The sequence below is a fragment of the Artemia sp. Qi Xiang Cuo genome, chromosome 10 (genome assembly GCF_049724085.1).
Source record: "Artemia sp. Qi Xiang Cuo chromosome 10, ASM4972408v1, whole genome shotgun sequence".
In the NCBI taxonomy this organism is placed as follows: Eukaryota; Metazoa; Arthropoda; class Branchiopoda; order Anostraca; family Artemiidae; genus Artemia; species Artemia sp. Qi Xiang Cuo.
The window spans coordinates 49,431,514-49,456,033 of NC_142803.1; positions in this window are offsets into that span (position 1 = coordinate 49,431,514).

Below are 24,520 nucleotides of genomic sequence, written 5' to 3' on the forward strand. Positions count from 1 at the left end.
TCATTTGGTTCCCGTTGAAGGCTAATTATGTGGAATAGAGGATTCCGACAAAAATAACAGACATGTCAACTTAAGACCACTTTACTAAAGAAAACTATTTAATGGAGTCATCCGTTTCACATATTCAGGTCTTTTTCTGGGGGGGGGGGGCAGAAGAGAGCTGTCAAGACCCTAAATAAATTAAGACAATGTGGTGTCTATGAAAATAAGTTCTGCCAGATTGAAGACGTAGTAAAGAATTATGAACTCTGTTTAAAGTTAGTGTTAATTACCCCACTCTTAGATATAATATTTCCCCTTGTGACCTTTTTCATATTCGGTCAATTGATACCCCAGGAAAATTGTAACTTAGCGCGAATGGTGACCAATGCAAGTTGATAAAAGTATAGTAGTAGCAACATATAAGAAAAATTGATGAGTGTAAAACGAATTGCCCGTAGGATTATGGAATATTGTTGAAATAAAAGGCACTGCCCGTAGACTTTCGGATATTGTTGAGATTAAAACACACTACCCATAGGAGAATATCCGTAAAATACAGGATAAAAATTATAGGAATTATATAAGAGACTCCTTGTAATGTAGCCACACACTAACTTAAACTAGTAATTATTTGTGATTTTTCTGTCTCCAACAAAGGAGATGAGTTCAGAATGTTCGAAAAGTTAAAAATTTCATAACTCGTATTTTTTTTCAAAATAGAAAACGGGTAGAGATTTTTATTTTATTTCATCGTAAAATATTTTTGTTATTTGCCTTTGGTTTTCAAGTCTTCTATTGTTGCTGGACCTCTTGGCACCTTTAATTACTCATTCAAGTATTCACTTATGAATTGGTACGAAGGATTGGCATGCATTTTATCCACCTGGTCGGTTTTTAGTGCATTATTTTTGTTTTGACTTTTTTTTATATTGTGTTGTTAATTTGAAGCAGAGTATAGTAGTAGAAATGAATCACTTAAAGTTTGATTTAAGGACAGCGCCTGCATTTAGATCTTTGACCTATTCAATTTTAACTAGTGTAGACTGCTACCTGCCTCCCAGTTTTCCTGAGAAATGCCGAATGTAGACGCACTTTAATTTGTAGCCCGAAAAATTTAATGAGAAGTACCAAATAATAAGATTTAAGAGAAAACACCAAATACTAAGATTAATACCCAAATCGCGTTGTCGTCGCCATACCTATCGTCTTTCCCAATGCACAAAAAAGCGACGCATTCGGACGCATTCGCATCGGATTTCACGGACTTCATTTTTTTTCTTTAACTCTCGGTGAACATAGGGGGGTCTTTACGCTTCATCCCATACTTGACAGAAGTCGTCGCAGCCAAAATTAGGTTTTTGAGCCCATTCCTCTTTTCATTTTTTACTGTTTTCGGAACGCTGAAAAGTCTTTCCACAGTGACATGTGAGCCGGGAAGTCCAAAAATAAACCAAATGACATGAAGGAGACTGGTTAACTTTAGCACTCCACTTGGCTTCTTAATGGATGCCACCCAGTTCCAAAAATCAAACCTTCAGTCCTTCCCCGTTGGTTATTTTGTTTCATATTTTGCGGGTCTAGTCAAGTCCGAATAAAAAAAGAACGTTTGTCAATCGCTTTTGCCGAAATCCTGCCGCTGTATCCAAAATTCCTATTTCTATAACGAAAATCCATAAGCTAGGCAAGGAAAAAAAATGGAAAATCCAAATTTAAAGTAGAACTATTTACTAAAGTAGGTCTAAGAATGTTAAAGGAGAAACATCCAAAATAAAGTAGTCTACTCTAAAATGTAGTAGAAATGGAAGCACTGCTTTACACTAAAGTTTGACTTTTGTGTCAATTCTTTAAGAACGACTTCTGAAATACAAGGGCCGTTTATTTAGAATAATAGGCTTTTTTTAAATGTTCTAAAAAAACTTTTAAGTTTTTAGTATTAAGTATTAAGATCCGATTAAACGCAAGGCCTGGCAGAAACCGATATGCTGTCAGTACATAAAGGGTAATACGAGCTGTAAGATACAGAAATAGTATACTTGAAGACTATTCACTTGACAAGAAATTACAATGACGTCAATTGATCAAGGATGTATGCCATGAATCTAAGAAGGAGCATATAAGAGCTGCTGATTTCACCCTCTTTGGGAGTCCTCTCTATTTGGCCTCCAGTTAGCGTCCCCAATAGGTTGAAGTTTTTTTCGAATTAGCGACATATTTAGGATTTGTTTCTGGCCGAGAATTAATTTACGGAAAGTCAGGCACAAAGTAATAAACTTGTCTGAACTCTAGGCCATTTAATTACCCATCTAGTTCAATGATCAGCAACCAATTTAATTCAAAGAGCGAAAAAACCTTTCTATGGTTGAAAGTAATCCAATAAAAAGCCAGAGTTAGGGGGGTTAAAAATTATCTATAAAAACATTTGTATTGTTTGCTTTTTTACTTTGACTTTTATTTGGAAATATTTAATCAAACAGAATATCAAAAATCTAATCAGAACGATAAATTGTCACAAACTTTTTTTTATTTACAGCCTAGTCGGATCGAGACCTGAGTAATTAAAATTTAAGGACATTATTAGCATTTGTTTAACAGCTCACAGCCTAAAAAACAAAATTCCTGTGTTTACCATGGTTCAACAAATTTTTTAACTTGACACCAAAAAGTAATCTATAAATATACCAAATCATCACCTCCAAAGCATATTCTTTTTGAACATGGAACACAGATTTGTCTAAATAGTGGAAGCATAAAAGCGAAAAACCTGTGTAAGGTTTTTCTATAATCCAATAATCAAGCTGGATCTAGTTTTTTCTCAGGGAGGGGGCGACAATTGCAGATTTTGCCAGTCCCTGCCGTATCATCAATACTGTAAGTATTATAATTTTTTTAGGATAAATGTTAAACGTATTTCATAGGGAAATATTTGAACTGGATATCATCGATTAAATAAAATTTTTATTAAAATCACTGGTTTGAAAAACGAATGGTTTATTTCCACTACTTCCTAAAGATATAGAATATTATTAGTCCTAAAAGAACTTCAATGTCTCAAATATAGTTTAAGGGAGAAACCTACTAATATGGCAGTAGGCTAGGCTAATCGAATGTAAAGCATAATATTCATGAAATATATATTTACCCAGTACAATTATAAAACAGCTTGTGGTATTAACTGCAATTTAAAAGCGACTCAAACCAGCAGTACATGCAGATCTAAAAGATGGAATTTTGACAACAATTGATACATGAAAAGAATTGACTTTTTATGCTGATTTACAAAATGTAAACTTCATTAAGTTTAATTTTACTTTTCAAAAGCTAAGGGCCTGAGAAAATTTACCTGCTTTACGAAAAAAGAGTTAAACACCCCCAAAAAGAGAAGGGATGTTAATAAAAATCGCACCGCTAGATTAAACATATCAGACATGTTTGCTGTATATGTTTCAGGCACCTATCTGCAAAAATGTAAAATTCTATATTTCTTGCAAGAACAAAGATCACGGATGTGTTTTTTTTTTCAAGCATGATAGTATTGAGCTAATGGTCCTAGAAAATCAAGAGAGGCCTCATTCAAACGAAAATTTAAAGTTCTAGCGCCATTTTAAAGCAACCTTAAAGATTGGAGGGCAACTAGCTCCCTTTAAAGCAACCTTAAAGATTGGAGGGCAACTAGCTCCCTTTAAAGCAACCTTAAAGTTTGGAGGGCAACTAGCTCCCTTTAAAGCAACCTTAAAGATTGGAGGGCAACTAGCTCCCTTTAAAGCAACCTTAAAGATTGGAGGGCAACTAGCTCCCTTTAAAGCAACCTTAAAGATTGGAGGGCAACTAGCTCCCTTTCACGCTCCTTTTTCTCCTTTTCTCATTAAATTTTTCGGGCTACAAATTAAAGTGCGTCTACATTCGGCATTTCTCAGGAAAACTGGGAGGCAGGTAGCAGTCTACACTAGTTAAAATTGAATAGGTCAAAAGATCTAAATGCAGGCGCTTTCATAAAATCAAACTTTAAGTTATTAATTTATACTACTATACTCTGCTTCAAATTAAAAACACAATATAAAAAAAAAGTAAAAAAAAAAATAAGCCACTAAAAAGCGACCGGTTGGATAAAATGCATGCCAATCCTTCGTACCAATTCATAAGTGAATACTTGAATGAGTATTTAAAGGTGCCAAAAGGTCCAGCAACAATAGAAGACTTGAAAACCAAAGGCAAATAACAAAAATATTTTACGATGAAATAAAATAAAAATCTCTACCCGTTTTCTATTTTGAAAAAAAATACGAGTTATGAAATTTTTAACTTTTCGAACATTCTGAACTCATCTCCTTTGTTGGAGACAGAAAAATCCCAAATTATTACTAGTTTAAGTTAGTGTGTGGCTACATTACAAGAAATCCCTTATATAATTTCTATAATTTTTATCCTGCATTTTACGGATTTTCTCTTATGGGTAGTGTGTTTTAATCTCAACAATATTCTAAAGTCTACGGGCAGTGCCTTTTTATTTCAACAATATTCCATAATCCTACGGGCAATTCGTTTTACACTCATCAATTTTTTTTATATGTTGCTACTACTATACTTTTATCAACTTGCATTGGTCACCATTCGCGCTAAGTTACAATTTTCCTGGGGTATCAAAAGACCGAATATGAAAAAGGTCACAAGGGAAAATATTATATCTAAGAGTGGGGTAATTAACACTAACTTTAAACAGAGTTCATAATTCTTTACTACGTCTTCCATCTGGCAATACTTATTTTCCTAGACACCACATTGTATTAATTTATTTAGGGTCTTGACAGCTCTCATCTGCCCCCCCCCCAGAAAAAGACCTGAATATGTGAAACGGATGACTCCATTAAATAGTTTTCTTTAGTAAAGTGGTCTTAAGTTGACATGTCTGTTATTTTTGTCGGAATCCTCTATTCCACATAATTAGCCTTCAACGGGAACCAAATGAAGATCTCCTAAGCTTTTACAAAAAGGATTCTTTCCTTTCCAAAATTCGAGATTTCTGCTTATGAGCTCTACCCGAAATGTCAAATCTTGGAATTTTTTCGATATCCTGCGACTTACCCCTCTTGGCGTCTAGGTCTGTGGGTATTCCAGACCCATCCCAATTGTCTCTGCCAGTGACTCCTTCCATATTCCTGGTCTTTGCAAGTTCCACTGCTTGAAGTTGTCCTTTCCTTAGCGGTTTGCCCCTTTCGGTGTCTAGATCCGTGGGCGTTTCAGACCCAACCCAATTACCTGCGGCAGTGACTCCTTCCATAGTTCTGGTATTCACAAATTCCACTGCCAGAACTTGTCTTGCACCGGTTTCAATTTAACTCCCCTCTAAAATTGTCCTCTCTTCAATTCCACACGCGTTTGGACTTATTCTGCTTACACTAAATTCCAGTTCAAATATTTTCCTACGAAATACGTTTAACATTTATCCTGAAAAAAATATAATATTTACAGTATTGATGATGCGGCAGGGACTGCCAAAATCTGCAATTGCCGCCCCCCTCCCTGAGAAAAACCAAGATCCAGCTTGATCATGGGCTTATAGAAAAATCTGCTTATGTCTCTCTGATCACAAAATGTCTGTCAAAGCCTAAGGAGTTGTACCACTTTCATAATTTTCACAGGTTTTTCGCTTTTATGCTTTCACTATTTAGACAAATTTGTGTTCCATGTTCAAAAAGAATATGCTTTGGAGGTGATGATTTTGGTATATTTATAGATTACTTTTTGGTGTCAAGTTAAAAAATATGTTGAACCATGGTAAACACAGGAATTTTGTTTTTTAGGCTGTGAGCTGTTAAACAAATGCTAATAATATCCTTAAATTTTAATTACCCAGGTCTCGATCCGACTAGGCTGTAAATAAAAAAAAGTTTGTGACAATTTATCGTTCTGATTAGATTTTTGATATTCTGTTCGATTAAATATTTCCAAATAAAAGTCAAAGTAAAAAAGCAAACAATACATATGTTTTTATAGATAAATTTTAACCCCCTAACTCTGGCTTTTTATTGGATTACTTTCAACCATAGAAAGGTTTTTTCGCTCTTTGAATTAAATTGGTTGCTGATCATTGAACTAGATGGGTAATTAAATGGCCTAAAGCTCAGACAAGTTTATTACGCTGTGCCTGACTTTCCGTAAATTAATTCTCGGCCAGAAACAAATCCTAAATATGTCGCTAATTCAAAAAAAACTTCAACCTATTGGGGACGCTAACTGGAGGCCAAATAGAGAGGACTCCCAAAGAGGGTGAAATCAGCAGCTCTTATATGCTCCTTCTTAGATTCATGGCATACATCCTTGATCAATTGACGTAATTGTAAGTTCTTGTCAATTGAATAGTCTTCAAGTATACTATTTCTGTATTTTACAGCTCGTAATACAATTTATGTACTGACAGCATATCGGTTTCTGCCAGGCCTTGCGTTTAATCGGATCTTAATACTTAATACTAAAAACTTAAAAGTTTTTTTTAGAACATTTAAAAAAAGCCTATTATTCTAAATAAACGGCCCTTGTATTTCAGAAGTCGTTCTTAAAGAATTGACACAAAAGTCAAACTTTAGTGTAAAGCAGTGCTTCCATTTCTACTACATTTTAGAGTAGACTACTTTATTTTGGATGTTTCTCCTTTAACATTCTTAGACCTACTTTAGTACATAATTCTACTTTAACTTTGGATTTTCCACTTTTTTCCTTGTCGAGCTTATGGATTTTCGTTACAGAAATAGGAATTTTGGATACAGCGGCAGTATTTCGGCAAAAGCGATTGACAAACGCGACTTGACTAGACCCGCGAAATTTGAAACAAAATAACCAACGGGGAAGGACTGAAGGTTTGGTTTTTGGAACTGGGTGGCATCCATCAAGATGCCAAGTGGAGTGATAAAGTTCACCAGTGTCCTTCTTGTCACTTGGTTTATTTTTGGACTTCCCTGCTCACATGTCACTGTGGAAAGACTTTTCAGCGTTCTGAAAACAGTAAAAAATGAAAAGGGGAATGGGCTCAAAAACCTAACTTTGGCTGCGACGACTTCTGTCAAGTATATGATGAAGCGTAAAGGACCCCTACGTTCACCGAGAGTTTAAAGAAAAAAAAATGAAGTCCGTGAAATCCGATGCGACTGCATCCGAATTCGTCGCTTTTTTATGCATTGGGAAAGACGATGGGTATGGCGACGACAACGTGATTTGGGGTATTAATCCAAGTATTTGGTGATTTCTCTTAAATCTTATTATTTGGTAATTCTCATTAAATTTTTCTGGCTACAAATTAAAGTGCGTCTACATTCGGCATTTTCAGGAAAACTGGGAGGCTGGTAGCAGTCTACACTAGTTAAAATTGAATAGTTCAAAAGATCAACAGTAAAAAATGAAAAGAGGAATGGGCTCAAAAACCTAACTTTGGCTGCGACGACTTCTGTCAAGTATGGGATGAAGCGTAAAAACCCCCCTATGTTCAACGAGAGTTAAAGAAAAAAAAATGAATTCCGTGAAATCCTATGCGAATGCGTCCGAATGCGTCGCTTTTTTGTGCATTGGGAAAGACGATAGGTATGGCGACGACAACGCGATTTGGTATTAATCTTAGTATTTAGTGTTTTCTCTTAAATCTTATTATTTGGTACTTCTCATTAAATTTTTCGGGCTACAAATTAAAGTGCGTCTACATTCGGCATTTCTCAGGAAAACTGGGAGGCAGGTAGCAGTCTACACTAGTTAAAATTGAATAGGTCAAAAGAACTAAATGCAGGCGCTGTCCTAAAATCAAACTTTAAGTGATTCATTTCTACTAATATACTCTGATAAAAATTAAAAACAAAAAATAAAAAAAAAGTCAAAACAAAAATAATGCACTAATACCCGACCAGGTGGATAAAATGCATGCCAATCCTTCGTACCAATTCATAAGTGAATACTTGAATGAGTAATTAAAGGTGCCAAGAGGTCCAGCAACAATAGAAGACTTGAAAACCAAAGGCAAATAACAAAAATATTTTACGATGAAATAAAATAAAAATCTGTACCCGTTTTCTATTTTGAAAAAAAAATACGAGTTATTAAATTTTTAACTTTTCGAACATTCTGAACTCATCTCCTTTGTTGGAGACAGAAAAATCACAAATTATTGCTAGATTAAGTTGGTGTGTGGCTACACTACAAGGAGTCTCTTATATAATTCCTATAATTCTTATCCTGTATTTTACGGATATTGTCCTATGGGTAGTGTGTTTTAATCTCAACAATATTCTAAAGTCTACGGGCAGTGCCTTTTTATTTCAACAATATTCCATAATCCTACGGGCAATTCGTTTTACACTCTCAATTTTTCTTATATGTTGCTACTACTATACTTTTATCAACTTGCATTGGTCACCATTCGCGCTAAGTTACAATTTTCCTGGGGTATCAATTGACCGAATATGAAAAAGGTCACAAGGGGAAATATTATATCTAAGAGTGGGGTAATTAACACTAACTTTAAACAGAGTTCATAATTCTTTACTACGTCTTCAATCTGGCAGAACTTATTTTCATAGACACCACATTGTCTTAATTTATTTAGGGTCTTGACAGCTCTCATCTGCCCCCCCCCCAGAAAAAGACCTGAATATGTGAAACGGATGACTCCATTAAATAGTTTTCTTTAGTAAAGTGGTCTTAAGTTGACATGTCTGTTATTTTTGTCGGAATCCTCTATTCCACACAATTAGCCTTCAACGGGAACCAAATGAAGATCTCCTAAGCTTTTACAAAAAGGATTCTTTCCTTTCCAAAATTCGAGATTTCTGCTTATGAGCTCTACCCGAAATGTCAAATCTTGGAATTTTTTCGATATCCTGCGACTTACCCCTCTTGGCGTCTAGGTCTGTGGGTATTCCAGACCCATCCCAATTGTCTCTGCCAGTGACTCCTTCCATATTCCTGGTCTTTGCAAGTTCCACTGCTTGAAGTTGTCCTTTCCTTAGCGGTTTGCCCCTTTCGGTGTCTAGATCCGTGGGCGTTTCAGACCCAGCCCAATTACCTGCGGCAGTGACTACTTCCATAGTCCTGGTATTCACAAATTCCACTGCCAGAACTTGTCTTGCACCGGTTTCAATTTAACTCCCCTCTAAAATTGTCCTCTCTTCAATTCCACACGCGTTTGGACTTATTCTGCTTACACTAAATTCCAGTTCAAATATTTTCCTACGAAATACGTTTAACATTTATCCTGAAAAAAATATAATATTTACAGTATTGATGATGCGGCAGGGACTGCCAAAATCTGCACTTGCCGCCCCCCCCCCTCCCTGAGAAAAACCTAGATCCAGCATGATCATGGGCTTATAGAAAAATCTGCTTATGTCTCTCTGATCACAAAATGTCTGTCAAAGCCTAAGGAGTTGTACCACTTTCATAATTTTCACAGGTTTTTCGCTTTTATGCTTTCACTATTTAGACAAATTTGTGTTCCATGTTCAAAAAGAATATGCTTTGGAGGTGATGATTTTGGTATATTTATAGATTACTTTTTGGTGTCAAGTTAAAAAATATGTTGAACCATGGTAAACACAGGAATTTTGTTTTTTAGGCTGTGAGCTGTTAAACAAATGCTAATAATATCCTTAAATTTTAATTACCCAGGTCGATCCGACTAGGCTGTAAATAAACAAAAGTTTGTGACAATTTATTGAATAGTTGTGACAAGTTAAAATTGAATAGTTCAAAAGATCAAAATGCAGGCGCTGTCCTTAAATCAAACTTTAAGTGATTCATTTCTGCTACTATACTCTGCTTCAAATTAACAACACAATATAAAAAAAAAGTCAAAATAAAAATAAGGCATGAAAAAGCGTTCGGTTGGATAACATTCATGCCAATCCTTCGTCCCAATTCAAATAAACACGAGGGTGTTGCAAAAGTAGTAATAGAAAAGGAAACAATAATGGCAAAGAAAAACAAATTTATAAAATATATTCATAGAGTCTAGAATCTGAGATCTGGACCCGGAATCTATAAATCAAAATCGAACTTAACTAGTCGATAAATACAAAGCATTGTTTTAAACGTCAAAAGAAGATATTTTGGTGCACGTAAAAGGTCTTGAGTTGCAAAATAAGTCATCTTGAACAAATGCTATTAAAAGTCAGCCTAATAAGTCTTTACTTGTAACTTGGAAAGAAGTCAGAAAATGGGGAAACTTTTAGGGAAACTTTACTTGTAACTTGGAAAGAAGTCAGAAAATGGGGAAACTTTTGGGGATTTTGGTATTGAAAATAGGGATTTTTAGGGATTTTCCACCACCCTTTTAGGGATTGAAAAAATTTGAAGTAAAAATACTGGTAATATAGCGTAAGAATCAATTTTGTTAACATTCCTGTTCAAATAGCAAGCACGATAACATACTTACTTCCAGATTGTGTCCTACTATAATTCTACTCTTTTTTTCGCACTTAAATACTTTATTCCCACATTAGTGGAATGGAAGCACTGGTCTAAAGAGCGAGGAACTGAGGAGAGGGTATACCCCCCCCCCCGTATATAAGTAATAATATCTGTTCGTTTTAAGTTTTGATTTTGCTCCTTACTTTCAGTTGAAAAAACTTGTTTTTTTTATTTAGTTTCTCATCGTTTTTAATTAATGCCGGGAAATCTGGCTCCCCCTCCGTGGGAAATTCCTTCTCCTCACATAAAATCCCTCCATGGAAAGTTATTCCAACTTAAAATACACTCCTCCACCAGGAAAATTCCTCTCAGACAATTCCATTCTAGCTGAAAAGTCCCCCCGAAAAATTTCTCGCAGACGGTTCCAGGTGAAAATGTTTTCTTAGCGCACATTCATTTGAAAAGGGCTTTCATTTTAAAAGGATTGTTTTTAAGATCATGCCGAGAATCCCCTCCTCCGTGAAAAAGTTTTCTCGCAAATAACCCGCCCACCTAGTAGTAAGCTGCTCCCGCAGAAAATTCCCTCTGGAGAAATTGTCCCGTCGAAAACTCACGGATTCACGAATTATATAATATTTTGATTTTTTGAGGAGAAAACTTAAGCTCAATGATTGCGCTAGTAGTATCAGTGAGATGAATTTTATAACCCCAAGTTTCCAATTTATCTCGAGATATCTAATGATTATATCGCTATTTGAGTGGTTCATAAGTCTGTGTACTAGTTGACTTATTACGCTTTATAATTGATACAACTTATAATAATACAACTTTTGCGATTTATAATAGACCGAAATGGGCGCCAAAACATAATGGTAGAGAGTAGGCTATGCTGTAATATCTGTTGGTTATCAATTTGGGTTATTTCATAAGACATCGTTATATTTTTACTTGTTGCGGTGTTTGCCAACAGTATTTAGGTATATTGAAGGAAATATGTCATTTGCCTTGGCTAGTAAAGTTATAGATTCTTATAAAACAAAATATGTAGCAAATATAAATGGGAGGGGGGGGTAAAACTCAGTGTGAGGTTATGCTTAGTAATGTCATTCTAACTCCAGATTGCGTTGGAGGCTGAAGTGACGGGGAAATAGCGCTCTTGTTGAAGAATCAGATTAGATGGAGTATACTCGAGAGTTGGTCACCATGCGAGATCCCCAGAAGTTGGTTTTCATGTGAGAAAAAAATTTCATCTAATATTATAAAAAGAAAATTAAGGGATTATTGTTATAAAAAAAAAAATACATCTATTTGAATCAATGAAATGTATTTTCATTGTGTCACTTCTTAACCACCACCCTGATAGACACGGTGCAACCATGCAATGCTTTATCGGCAATAGTTTTATCATTAACTAAACAGAAAGTCACTTCTCTCAAAATCCTTGTCTTTTTGAAATGTCATTATTGTAATGTCATTCTAACTCCAGACAACGTTGGATGCTTGAGTGACGGGGAGATAGCCCGCTTGTTTGAGAATCAGATTATACCAAGTAAAGACGAGACTGGGTCAACATGTGAGGTCTCCGAAAGTTGGTGTTCCTGTGAGTAAGAAATTTCATCTAATATTACAAAAAGAAAAAAATTAAGTGATTGTTGTGTAAAAAAAAAATAAAGAAAAAAAGTAAATCTATGTAATGTATTTTCATTATATTTCACATCTCAGCCCTGAAGGACACTGTGCAACTACGAAATACTTTATCGAAAATAGTTTTATCATTAACTAAATGAAAAGTCACTTCTCCCAAAATCCTTGTTTATTTCCTTAAAATGGTTCTAACGTTTAAATTTGATACGCATTTATGTTTAAATGTATTATGAACTGTTATTATATTAATTAAGCTTAATTTGCTTCTCTCAAAAGCATTATTTTTTTGAAAGGAGGTAACGTTTAAATTTGTTACACAGTTTTTGTTTTTTTATTGTTTGTTTTTTTCTGAATGGTCTAACATTTAAATTAGTTTTTTTTTAATATTTAACAGTTTTATTACATTAACTAAGCTTAAGTTGCTTCCTTCAAACTCATTGTTTTTTTGGTACTGTTCTATCAGTTAGGCAACACGCGATATATTGTGTAGGGAAGATTCTAAAGAAACTAGTCAAACAGGTTTCTTTCCATAGAGAAGTCCTATGCCGAGGATTGCAAACAGTGATTTATCACTGCGCTTACAATATTAGACTTTTTTTTTTTTGGGGGGGGGGGGAAGATAGCAAAGTTAGGTTAGTTTACGTATTTAGGTACTGTTCTACTATCTCTATAAAATGCCAGGCATTGTACAGCGAATATTCTAAAGAAACTGGTCAAACAGGTTTTTTCAACGGAGATTTCCTAAGCTGAGGATTGCAAACAATAATTTATTACTGCGTTTACAAAATTTAAACTTTTGTTTTCTGGAGTTTATGGGGGGAAAAGGTAACTAGGTTAGGTTCGGTTACGTATTTAATACATGCTTTGCTTTACCCTCAGCCCCCTAATGTGCAAATATATAGCCAAATTTTGTTCATAAACTATCAGATTTTTATCCTATTTTGTTTTATTGCAATAACATTAAAAACAAACTTCACTCCGCGCGTGTTATTCAGATAATAGAACAGTACCCTATTTAATATATACTATGCTTTACCTCCACCCCCCTGATGTGCAAATATATAGCCGAAATTTGTTTCTAGACTATTATAGTTTCATAATATTTTATTTAGTTTCATATTAACCAAACTTCACTTCTCGCGTATTTCCTAGCTAATAGAACAGTATGTTTTTTTAATGGAGCTTTCATTTAAATTCGTTTTCTTTTTTTAATATTTAACGAAGTTTTATTATATTAACTAAAGAAAAAGTTGCTTCTTTTAAACTCATTGTTTTTAAATTGGACTAACAATTAAATTTATTACACATCCTTTTCATTGTTTTTTTATTCTTTAGATATAGTAACTAGACAAAAGTGTCTTCGGTATTTGTATGATATATCGCCTGCAGCTAAAAAAGTGACATTAGGTTATTACTAAAAAAAAAATACCTAACCATGATAAAAATATAATACTTTGTTAATAAATTTGGGCTATATATTTGCACATTACGGGGGGGGGGGTTAAAGTAGATGGATCTGCATGCAAAATGTGTGAGCTACTATTATTCCGATATTATGAAGTAAGAATTGTTTTCTGACTGCACAATGTCCAAAAACTTAATCAGCAACCCCCCAGCCCTAACTTACAAATATATAGCCAAAATTGTACATTTCCCATCTATTTTATCAATTCTCTTTGTCTTTTCTCACGCTAAGTCGAAGGAAAATAGCGACAGAAACCAGTTTTCAGTGCGTCTATGCATGAACAACTTGAGCTGTAGGGGATATGTCATACAGGTACCGTGTCTTCTTTTAAATCATTGTTTCTTTTAAATGTGTTTAAATGTGTTATTTTAATTTGTTTTTTAATGTGTTTTTAAATGTTTTTAAATGCGTTTTAAATGTGTTTACCCTAATATTTAAATGTGTTTTCATAATCGTTGTTTTTCTTTAATGGCCTAATTTCTTTTTAAAATTCAAATTGTGTACAAAAGCCACAAGAGTGGGGTTGGAAGAGGCCCTACATGTCAACAGGATGTGGCATTGCTGACATGTAAATATCTGAATACTCTTCTGTATAATGGTTGTGATTACACATTGAAGCAGCATTCACTGGATATTAAGGTTTGAAAGAGATTATAAATACGGAGAAGTATGTTTAATGTCGCAAAGTAATAGTGAATCCGTGTAGTTCTTTTTTTCACATTAGTGTTATGTTTTTTAAAATCGTAGAGAAGTGACCATTTCAGGTTATGTCTATGGTGTTTCTTAATTCTTAAGAAAAAGAAAAATTCATGGCATAAATCATAGGTCAGTTGACGGCATTGTAAATGCTTGTCAAGTGAATAGTCTTCAAGTATACTATTTCTGCATCCCACAGCTCGGATTAACCTTTATATACTGACAGCATATCAGTGCCTGCCAGACCTTGCGTTTAAATGTGATCTAAATACTGGTGGCATCTTCAAGAGAATGGAAAATACTTCCAGTAGTGGCACGGGGCTGTCATTCTTTTGGCATCGTATAACGTCTAGTGGTTGAAATTTAAAAGTTTAATTTAAGTTTAAAGTAGTTATTGATATTTGTATTGCTATAACAATATTTTATCTTATTGCTTGGGTTTGGTAGTGCCTACCTTCCCATAGTTCCCCTGGGTATACCGGACTTTGTGCAGATGACATGATATTGACATCTTGTCTCAGGATATGTGTGGTCTGGCACTAGTGCCGGAGCCCAAGAAGGTAGAGGGAAAAAAAGAAACACTGAATCCCAGAACCTGGAATGACAAAGGTTGAAGGAAAAGATAATACACCCAGAGCCATTGCGCTGCCTAAGTAAAGAACGATGTTGGCAATATGTTTTATTTTTGTTTTTGTTTGTTTTCTTTTAGACCAGGGCCCTTCGTATCGAAGGAGTTGTCGTAAAAACTTCGAAAAGGGCTCATTCGATTGGAAATTAGAATGGCTTGTGCCCTTTTTAATTGCCAAAAGAGATTGGAAGGCAACTAACATCCCTTCCACGCCCACCGTTTCCCCAGCCTCATCCAATCAAAATATTGAAAAACCATTTTGTTCAACTTAGTTGATAGTTCCGGACATTATCTCTTTGAGGATGACACTCTACCCACAGCCCTCAGGGCAAAGGTTGCAAGTATGCCTAGGGTGCATATAAGGTTTTTAAAGAAAGTATTGTTGTAGAAACTTCAAAAAGGGCTCATTCGATGGGAAATCGAAAGGGCTAGTGCCCTTTTTAATAGTTAAAAGTGATCGGTTTGCATATTAACCCCCCTCTTATGAGATGAGTTATTTTGCATCTTCTTCGCTCAAAGGAAATTTTTTCCATACATCAAAATCCTATAAGCAAAAAAAAAAAAACGATTCTTAGGGGATTTCAATTAACTTTAAAAAATAATAAAAGCAATACAATTTGAAATGTTATTAAGAAACAAAAATTAACATTTCCGTCCCGAACGATTTACCGAATATTAAAAAGACTGGAATAAAAAAGCATCTTTCTTTCTGCGAAACCTTTCACATTCCCTGTCTCACAATTCATATGATTTACTGTAGATAAAGAAAAAAAAACGAGCAAAAATGGGTTTTTACATGACAAATTAAAGTCATTAAAAAAACAAAGCAAAGCTAATATTTCGAGAGGACAAAAGCCTCTCTTCTTCAGCGCGAAACGAAATAATGTATCCAAAAACAAACGCGGAAAGTCAATCTGAAAAGAACCAAAAAACCAAAGAAAAAACCAAAAATTTAAAAGATGAATAAAATTCAATAAAAACCAAAAATTAAAAGAATTAAAACCAAATACCTAACAACCATAAAAGCGAGTTATTCGCCAATATCCGCGATTTGCACAAAATCCAAAAAATTATGAACTGCCATCGACGGATACTACTAGATACTAGCGAACAACTGAGAGAGAAAAGAAAACAATCCACTCACTCAAAAAACAAAACGAACCAGCAATTAAATAAGTTGGAGAAGTATGTCATCTGACTTCGGATTTTAATTAATGCATTTCTTGTAGACACCGTGTGAGACCTAAGGGGTTGTTCATGTATTTGATTATGTAACTGGGAAAGTGGTTCAAGGTTTATTTCAGGGATTACTAAAGTATCGGCTTCTCTTTTGAGAAAACCGAAATATGACTCGTTTATTCTTAAATCACCAGAATCTCTGTTCAAAGCTAGACCTAAATGTTGGTATTTACAAAATTTCAACAGCTTCTCTGTAGTGCTGGACAATGCCTTTGTCATGCGAAATTAGGCTAGCTTGATTAAACAAAATAGTATGGAGGAGGAGGACAATCCCCCACAACCCTCAGGGCAAGAGTTTTAAGTTATGCCTTGGGGGCATATAAGGTTTTTATAGAAGGCGTTGTTGTAGAAACTTCAAAACAGGCACATTCAATTGGAAATTCAAAGGGCTAGTGCCCTTTTTAATAGTCGAAAGTGATTGGAGGGCAATTAACCCCCCCCCCTCCCACACCCATCATTCCCCCAAACATCCAATCAAAACTTTGAGATAGCCATATCGTTCAGCGTAGTTGATTTCCAGAAAGAAAATATATTTTTGAGGAGGACAATCCCCCACAACCCTCAGGGCAAGGGTTTAAAGTTATGCCCTGGGGTCATATAAGGTTTTTATTGAAGTCGTTGTCGTAGAAACCTCAAAACAGGCTCATTCGATTGGAAATTAAAGGGCTAGTGCCCTTTTTAATAGTCGAAAGTGATTGGAGGGCAACTAGCCCCCCCCACGCCCATCATTTCCCCAAACCCATCCAATCAAACTTTTGAGATAGCCCTTTTGTTCAGTGTAGTTGATATCCAGATAGAAAATATGTTTTTGAGGAGGACACTCCCCCACAACCCTCAGGGCAAGAGTTTTAAGTTATGCCTTGGGGGCATATAAGGTTTTTATAGAAGGCGTTGTTGTAGAAACTTCAAAACAGGCACATTCAATTGGAAATTCAAAGGGCTAGTGCCCTTTTTAATAGTCGAAAGTGATTGGAGGGCAACTAGCCCCCCTCCCACGCCCATCATTCCCCCAAACACATCCAATCAAAATTTTGAGATAGCCATGTTGTTCAGCGTAGTTGATTTCAAGATAGAAAATATGTTTTTGAGGAGTACACTCCCCCACAACCCTCAGGGCAAGGGTTTTAAGTTATGCCCTGGGGGCATATAAGGTTTTTATAGAAGGCGGTGTTATAGAAAGTTCAAAAATGGATCATTCGATTGGAAATTCCGAGGGCTAGTGCCCTGTGTAATAGTCGAAAGTGATTTGAGGGCAACTAACCCCACTCTCACGCCCACCTTTTCCCCAAACACATCCAATCAAAATTTTAAGACAGCCATTATATTAAACGTAGTTATAAGTTCTGGAAATTCGGTCTTTGAGGATTACAACTCCCCCAAAGCCCTCAGGGCAAGGGTTATAATTTAAGGATTCTCCGAATCCTTCATATTATTTCTTATGGAAGGGATGCTCGTATAAACTTTAGAGAGGGCTCATTTGATTGAAAATTGAAAATTTTTGTTCACTTTTTAAGAGTCAAAAGATACTGAAGGGCAACTAGCCCCTCTCCCTCGTCCTCGCCCTAAATGTATCAGATAAAAATTTTGAGATAGAGATTTTGTTAAAACGGTTCTAAGTTCAGATAACAAAAAATTCGGTGTCGACAAAGCCTACCAGGGCCAGGGGTAGGTGTTGTAAGTTATGCCCTGGGACATAATTTATTAAGGGGGGTTTATAACTTATGGGTAGGGTTTTGTATGGGAAGAACACATAGGAAATCTATTATAATTATCCAATTATAAGGTTGAAATACATACTCTGTGATAGATGCAAAATTGCTTTGGCACACAAATTTCTATTAAGGTCAATTCCAAACAGCCGTGATCCCTTTGTATCAGCAAGTGAAATGGTCAAAACCCCCTTACTGGAGCTATTTTTTCAATTCATTCATTGTTGTCAATCGCTGTCCACAAGTAATGCAAGCTGTCTATTGTTCATATATAAGGTTTTTATCAAAGAGGTAATCGTATCGACTTTGAAAAAAGCCTCATTCGATTTAAATTGAAAGTTCTAGATCCGTTTTTTAAAGTCAAGAATAATCGGACAGTAAGAACACCCCCCCATGCCATAAAAACTTGAAACTCTTTGCAATCAAAAAACGAACAAAAATTAACTAAAAAAACTTTCCGAAAAATAAGTATTTCAGAGAAAAGTAAAGGCCATTTTAAACTTAAGCTCAGGAGATACAAATACCTGTTAAAATTCAAACTCAAAACGACCAGAAATTACTATTAAAGAATAAATGAAACCCTAAATGTACAGAAATCAAATAAAAAATCATAGCAAAAAACATACAACAAATAATAATATAAATGAATAAATAGATCTTAAAGCGAGAAATGCTTGGATTGAATATGAAAATCAAGCTTAAAACGAAAACAAATATTTTGCTATTAAAGTATAAATGAAACTTAAAACGAACGGAAACTAAATAAACAATCAGTGCGAACAAACATACAATATATATTAATGTAAATGAATAAATAAATCTTAAAACGAGTGAAACTTAAATTGAATATGCAAATCGAGTTTGAACCGAATAAAAATAACTACAAACAAGAGTTTGGGCATCGTCTCACTGCAAAAGCCTAAAACCTACTGCGTCAATGGCGCTTTACTGAAAACCATTTATATTACAAATCTTTCCTTTTGTACTTAATATTGAAAATAAATATTCAAATTACAGTAAAATTTTGAACTGATGAGCTTTTAGCAATTAATATCATTATGCATCAAATATTCAGTTTAATTTATTAGTTCTTTTCAAGATTGGTCAAGACAAATATAGTTTCACTACAAGCAAAATTTGGATGCTGTCCCCTTCTTTAACTGTAAAAACCTAAAGCCTTCTGCGTCATTGGTGCTTCACTTAAACGAAATACTCGTATATTACAAATTTATTATTTTCCAGTTCTTACAGCATTGAAAATGAAAATAAAAATTACAGTGAAAAAAAATCTTGAACTGATGGATCTTTCAACAATTAATATCATTATATATCTAATATTCAATCTGATTTTGTTTATACTTTCCAAGACTGTTCCAGACTCATATAGTTTTGCCATTTTTTTTAACTCTGCTATTTTTTGTAACTAATCGTGTTAGTTTGTTTTGAAAACATTCTATGGCTTCTAGGCATTTCTATTTGATCGGAAAACTACGCCTAAAACTTTTTGGAACATGCATTATCTTGCATGAAACACCAAAATATAATAAAATGTCAAGTTTCGGAGTATTCCACCACTTGCAAGCAAGTGCCATTGTTATTTTTGAATCCGCATGGTCAATTTAGGGGGCGGAAAGTAGGCTAATTCTCGTAACAGCCCCATTCCGTCGTGGTATGGTTCACATTTTCAACACCTGGCGTCCGGACTATCATATAATATACCAAGCATACAACTACCCCAAATCAGTATCAATAAATAAATGAAACCCAAAACGAACAAAAACAAAAATTAAAATAAAATTAAAATAAACTCAAAACGAGCATAAATTAATGTGAATAGGGTTCAAAACCCCTATGCTTTCTAAAAGCCAGAATATAATTTGTACTTTACTGAAAAAAAAATCAAATAAGTTTATTGAAAAAAAATGTGCATTTCCAATTTAATGTACATATGATAATATTTATTCCCTAAAATCTTAATTAAGTTTTTATTTTTTAAAATTACAAAAGGGAAAATATTTCAAAGAATCGTTTCAGTAAAGCGCCAATGACGCAATAGGTTTTAGGCTTCTGCAGTGAGACGATACCCAAACTCTTGTTTGTAATTATTTTTATTCGATTCAAACTTGATTTTCATATTCAATTTAAGTTTCACTCGTTTTAAGATTTATTTACTCATTTACATTAATAAATATTGTGTGTTTGTTCACATTGATTGTGTATTTAATTTCTGTTCGTTTTAAGTCTCATTTATACTTTAATAGCAAAATATTTGCTTTCATTTTAAGCTTGATTTTCATATTCAATCTAAGCATTACTCACTTTAAGATGTATTTATTCATTTATATTATTACTTGTTGTATGTGTTTTGCTATGATTGTTTATTTAATTTCTTTTCGTTTTGGGTTTCATTTATTCTTTAATAGTAATTTCTGGTCGTTTTGAGTTTGAGTTTTAACATGTATTTGTAACTACTGAGCTTAAGTTTAAAATGGCCTTTACTTTTCTTTTAAAAAATTATTTTTCGGAAAGTTTTTTTTAATTAATATTTTAAAAGAGATTAGTATTCCTTGGACCTTCAATAAACTTTAACTTCAGCAGGAAAAACTATTAATTGAATCTATTTCGACAGAAAGGACTTGAAATTCTTAGTTTGACTACATAATTCCCCTTTTCTTCCTAACCTATCTGTATACAAATCAAGGTCGCCTTTATATAAATAGTCAGCACGGGTTAACGAAGTGAAAGGGTGGCTAAAAAGAGAAATATGGCCCCCTCTCATATACACGTCAGAGAATACACGAAGGGGGAGGGTAATTCTAGTTTTCCGATAGTGCCAACTTTCTTGTATGTAAGATTTTTGTAAATGCCAGGCAAATTCTATGGGCCACTAGGATGGAAAAGGGAAGCACAAAAGCTCTCCTAACGTTGACTTCTTGGTTAGGGTTTTTCCGTTTCTTAAACCTGCGGCTATTCACAAGTTTAAGTTTCTGGGAATAAGTTAATTTTGTCCTATTTTAACTTTTAAAATGCTATCCTTTGTGTAAATGGCCCGAGCCTTGGCCAATTAGGATATACTAACCGAATTATAAACCCAATCACCAAATAGAATAAAATCCTAAGCTATTTACCCGCGTATGTTTCTGCTTCTAATAAATTTTAATTAGATTACACATCATTTAATTAATAACAAAAGTCCTCAGGGTTACCTCACAATCAGTTGGTTCAAAACCGTTTATAAATCTATTAACAACCTTCAAAGAAAATTTTTGCCCTCACTCCAATTTCAGTTTAAATGGCTCAAATATAAGTATTGAATTAACCCTTGACAGGCCACTATAGGAACGAATACCAGGAAAAATATCCAACGCTTCCCATGTAATCTCTAGGTCAGACTATTGACGAAAATTTTTTTTTTTGCATGATTTATTCAAAATTGTCAAGATTAGACCATGTTGTAAAAATAGGACATTAGCCTCTCAAGTATATAAAAATGGGACATTTTCACTTGGAGTGGAAGGCTTTAAAACAATTGTTTTTGGCAGTAAGGCACAGTGGAAGGTCACATTTTTCGCATTCAAAAGTTGTATATCCTGATTTGCACTTTTGCAGCGGCTCTGCTTCTCATTCTTTTTTGGCCAGTGATCAAGTCCTTCGGCTTGAACAGATATAGCCGGTCAGATTGGATTGTGACTTAGAATGGGGCTGGGACTTTTTTCGACATCTGCGGATTGTCTACCACGTTTACGTTGGGGCATCACACGCGCCGAGGCATACAACCCTGCAGCAACTTCAGACCTGAAGGCTCTCAAGATCATCGGTTCGTCTGTCCTTGAAGTTAACGCTTTGACGTCTGCCCTGAAAAGAAGCCAGCTATTGCAGACTGCTCTGTCAATAGGCCACTAGAAGAGTCTCATACACCATTTTCGTGTCCGAAAATGAGTTCGGCACATCTCCGCCTGCATGTCTGCTAAATCTACGCCACCCATATGACGGTTGTACTCATAAACAATGGCAGGCCTTGAAACTTCAACCCTTGATTTATCCTTAACGTTCCAGCGTCTGCACGTATCCTGTGGCGTTATTCCTGCATACGTCGAAGCCAAGCAAACCGTGTTGTTATCTAACCATTTCACTACAATAACGCCAGAATGAATGTCAGTCCTGTAATCTGACGTTCCTCTCTCTCGTTTCTTCATTTCACCATCTGTGAGGAGCGGGCAACCCTTCAGTCGCGCTTTGTTTAACGTACCAATACAAGGGAATCCTTTAATTTTGTGCAAACTCATTAGTATCAAGCTCGAAAACCAGTTGTCAAAGTAAATCTTGTAGTTCATTTTCTCTGGCAAGGTACTCATCAGACGTAAAACTATGTTGCCTCCGACTCCAAGATCTGGCTCTATGTCATCTTCAACAAGAGTGCCCTTCCCTTGGTAAACTTCAAAATCATATACAAAACCTGACACACAAGCTCTTGTGAACACTTTTATTCCCCTCTTCGTCGGCTTTTCGGTAGATATTGTCTCAATTTGCTTCACCCTTTGAAAGGAATCATTTGCACGTCAATTGAATGGTGCTTTTCGAGGCTGACTTCAAGAAACTTGGAACGGATATGACTCAGGACGGGTTGAATCTTGTATAGCTTGTCAAATCCATGTTCTCCAGGTTTCTTAGCTTTATTGTTGTCGTTGAAATGAAGAAAACGTTTGATCTTGTCAAACCTTTGTCGGCCCATCTTGTCGGCAATTTGAGGGTATCTGGTGGCTGCTTCCCAGTGCATTCGATAATAGGGAACTTTTATCACTCACAATAATAGAATAATGCTCATGAAAACTTTTAGCTCTTCGGCAGTGAGGCAGAGGTTGCATCCCTCAGTTTGAAGTGCAAAGACGTTACTTTGTTCAACTATCAGCTCAAGAAGCTCATCGTCAAAGAATTTTTGGAAGTATTTCAGTGGAGTTTCCAAGATGCCTGGAACTTGGCGAGGCTCTCCTTTCCAAGACAGATCAACTTTTTCTATCTCTATTTTTCTCCAGCCGAATTTTTCTTGGACTTTCGATTTCTTCTTTGATTTTTCCAGTACTTGCTGTTACCGGTTGCTGTTGCTGACTGGAGGGTGGAGTTTCCCCCGAGTCATCGTCACTGGGTTCAGTGTTAGCCTCCACGTCATCCTGCTCCAAGAAGAAGTGGAGATTGTCCAGTAGAGGCAACAAGTCTGCATCAGGATCATCGATAAGATCATCTGGAGACAGGAAGTCTGGATCATCGTCCTCATCATCGTCGGTCCAACAACATGTCTTCTCGAATGTCAAAAATATACTTGGCCGCCTCTTCTGCGTCAATTCGGTGATTTTGAGCTTGTTTTCATAGTCTGTCGTAAGATTTCGCCATCTAAAAAGTAAACAAAAATTAGTTATTCGTTTCACAATTTTTAGCCACGATCGTCCGATGATGTATTTGTACAACAGGAGGAAGTTTATCTTGCTACTGATCCTAATTCTTGCACATTTCGTAAATTTCAACTACAGTAATTCTAAACGGTATATATTTTATACACAAATGGCATGCAAGGAATCTCCCACCATTTCGTTTTGTTTCCAGTTTCTAGCTTAGAAATTGCCTACCTTTTCATTCGTTTTTCTTATCCCTTGGTTTGGCGACTCACTGTTTAGGCCACATGTCACACAGCAGCTCCCCAAAGGTATCAATCGACAGCCATCTTTCAGCCCCATCGAAAGATGTTGATAAAAGCAGTATTTTTTGACAGCAAGATGGCAGTCCAAGCTCAAAAAATACAGTGTTGTTTTTTTACAACAATTGCCTCTATAGGGTTAATTCAAAATATGATCTTGATTTAGCCTAAGCGACAGAAATCTCTCTGAAGTTTATTACTTTATTTCAGTGATATTCTCAACGGAAATTTATACAGGCTAGTGGTAGCCTTTTATCCTTGTTAAAAAGAACTTCACTTACCCAGTTCCTAGGTTCCCAGGCAAAACTACCCCGATATGTCTCTGATCCGTACATTTTATTCAATTTAGTACTTGATTCTAGGACTATTTTGAAAAATCTTTAATTTTTTGTTTTATTGGTCGCATGTTGTTGTGAGTTTTTTTTCTTTTATATATTTTTGTCATGTTGAGGACGGCCCTTGCACACAGGCCCAAAACTTTCATCCAAATTATCTCCACTGTCTTGCAAAAAGATTTCCATATTTTTCTTCGTGCTTTTGTTGTTTGTTATGGAAAGCCAGTGTGATCTTCGTCGCTAGCTTAAAATATCGTAACATTATGACATTTCACTCTGTCTTATACAAAACTGGTCTAAAGTGGGTATTCAACTATTTATTATGGGTTCAAATGTCATTCGTGCTTAAATAAAGAAATATTACTACAAGATGTATGACTAGTTATACAAAGCGAAGGTATTTCAAATTCAAGCAAATTTGAAATTGTCACTTTATTTCTGATCCAAAGGAGCAAATGGGATTCCAATTTTTACTGAAATTAAGTTACCCCAATTATACAAAAATAAGGTCTCCTTAAAATCGGGAAGATTAATAAAATTATAAATTTTAGTCAAGTTTAGTCCTCTGTTCCTCCCAAGAAGGTGTGTGTTTAGTTGTCTGGTGGTTGTTTTCTGGCTTAGCAGTGACGGAAAGATTTTTAACAGTGTTCACTTGAGTAGTAAAATTAAACGGTGTTTATTTGAGTAGTAATATTGACAGTGTTTATTAGTATAGATTTTTTTCCTTTTTTCTTACGAGTCTTTGTCTTT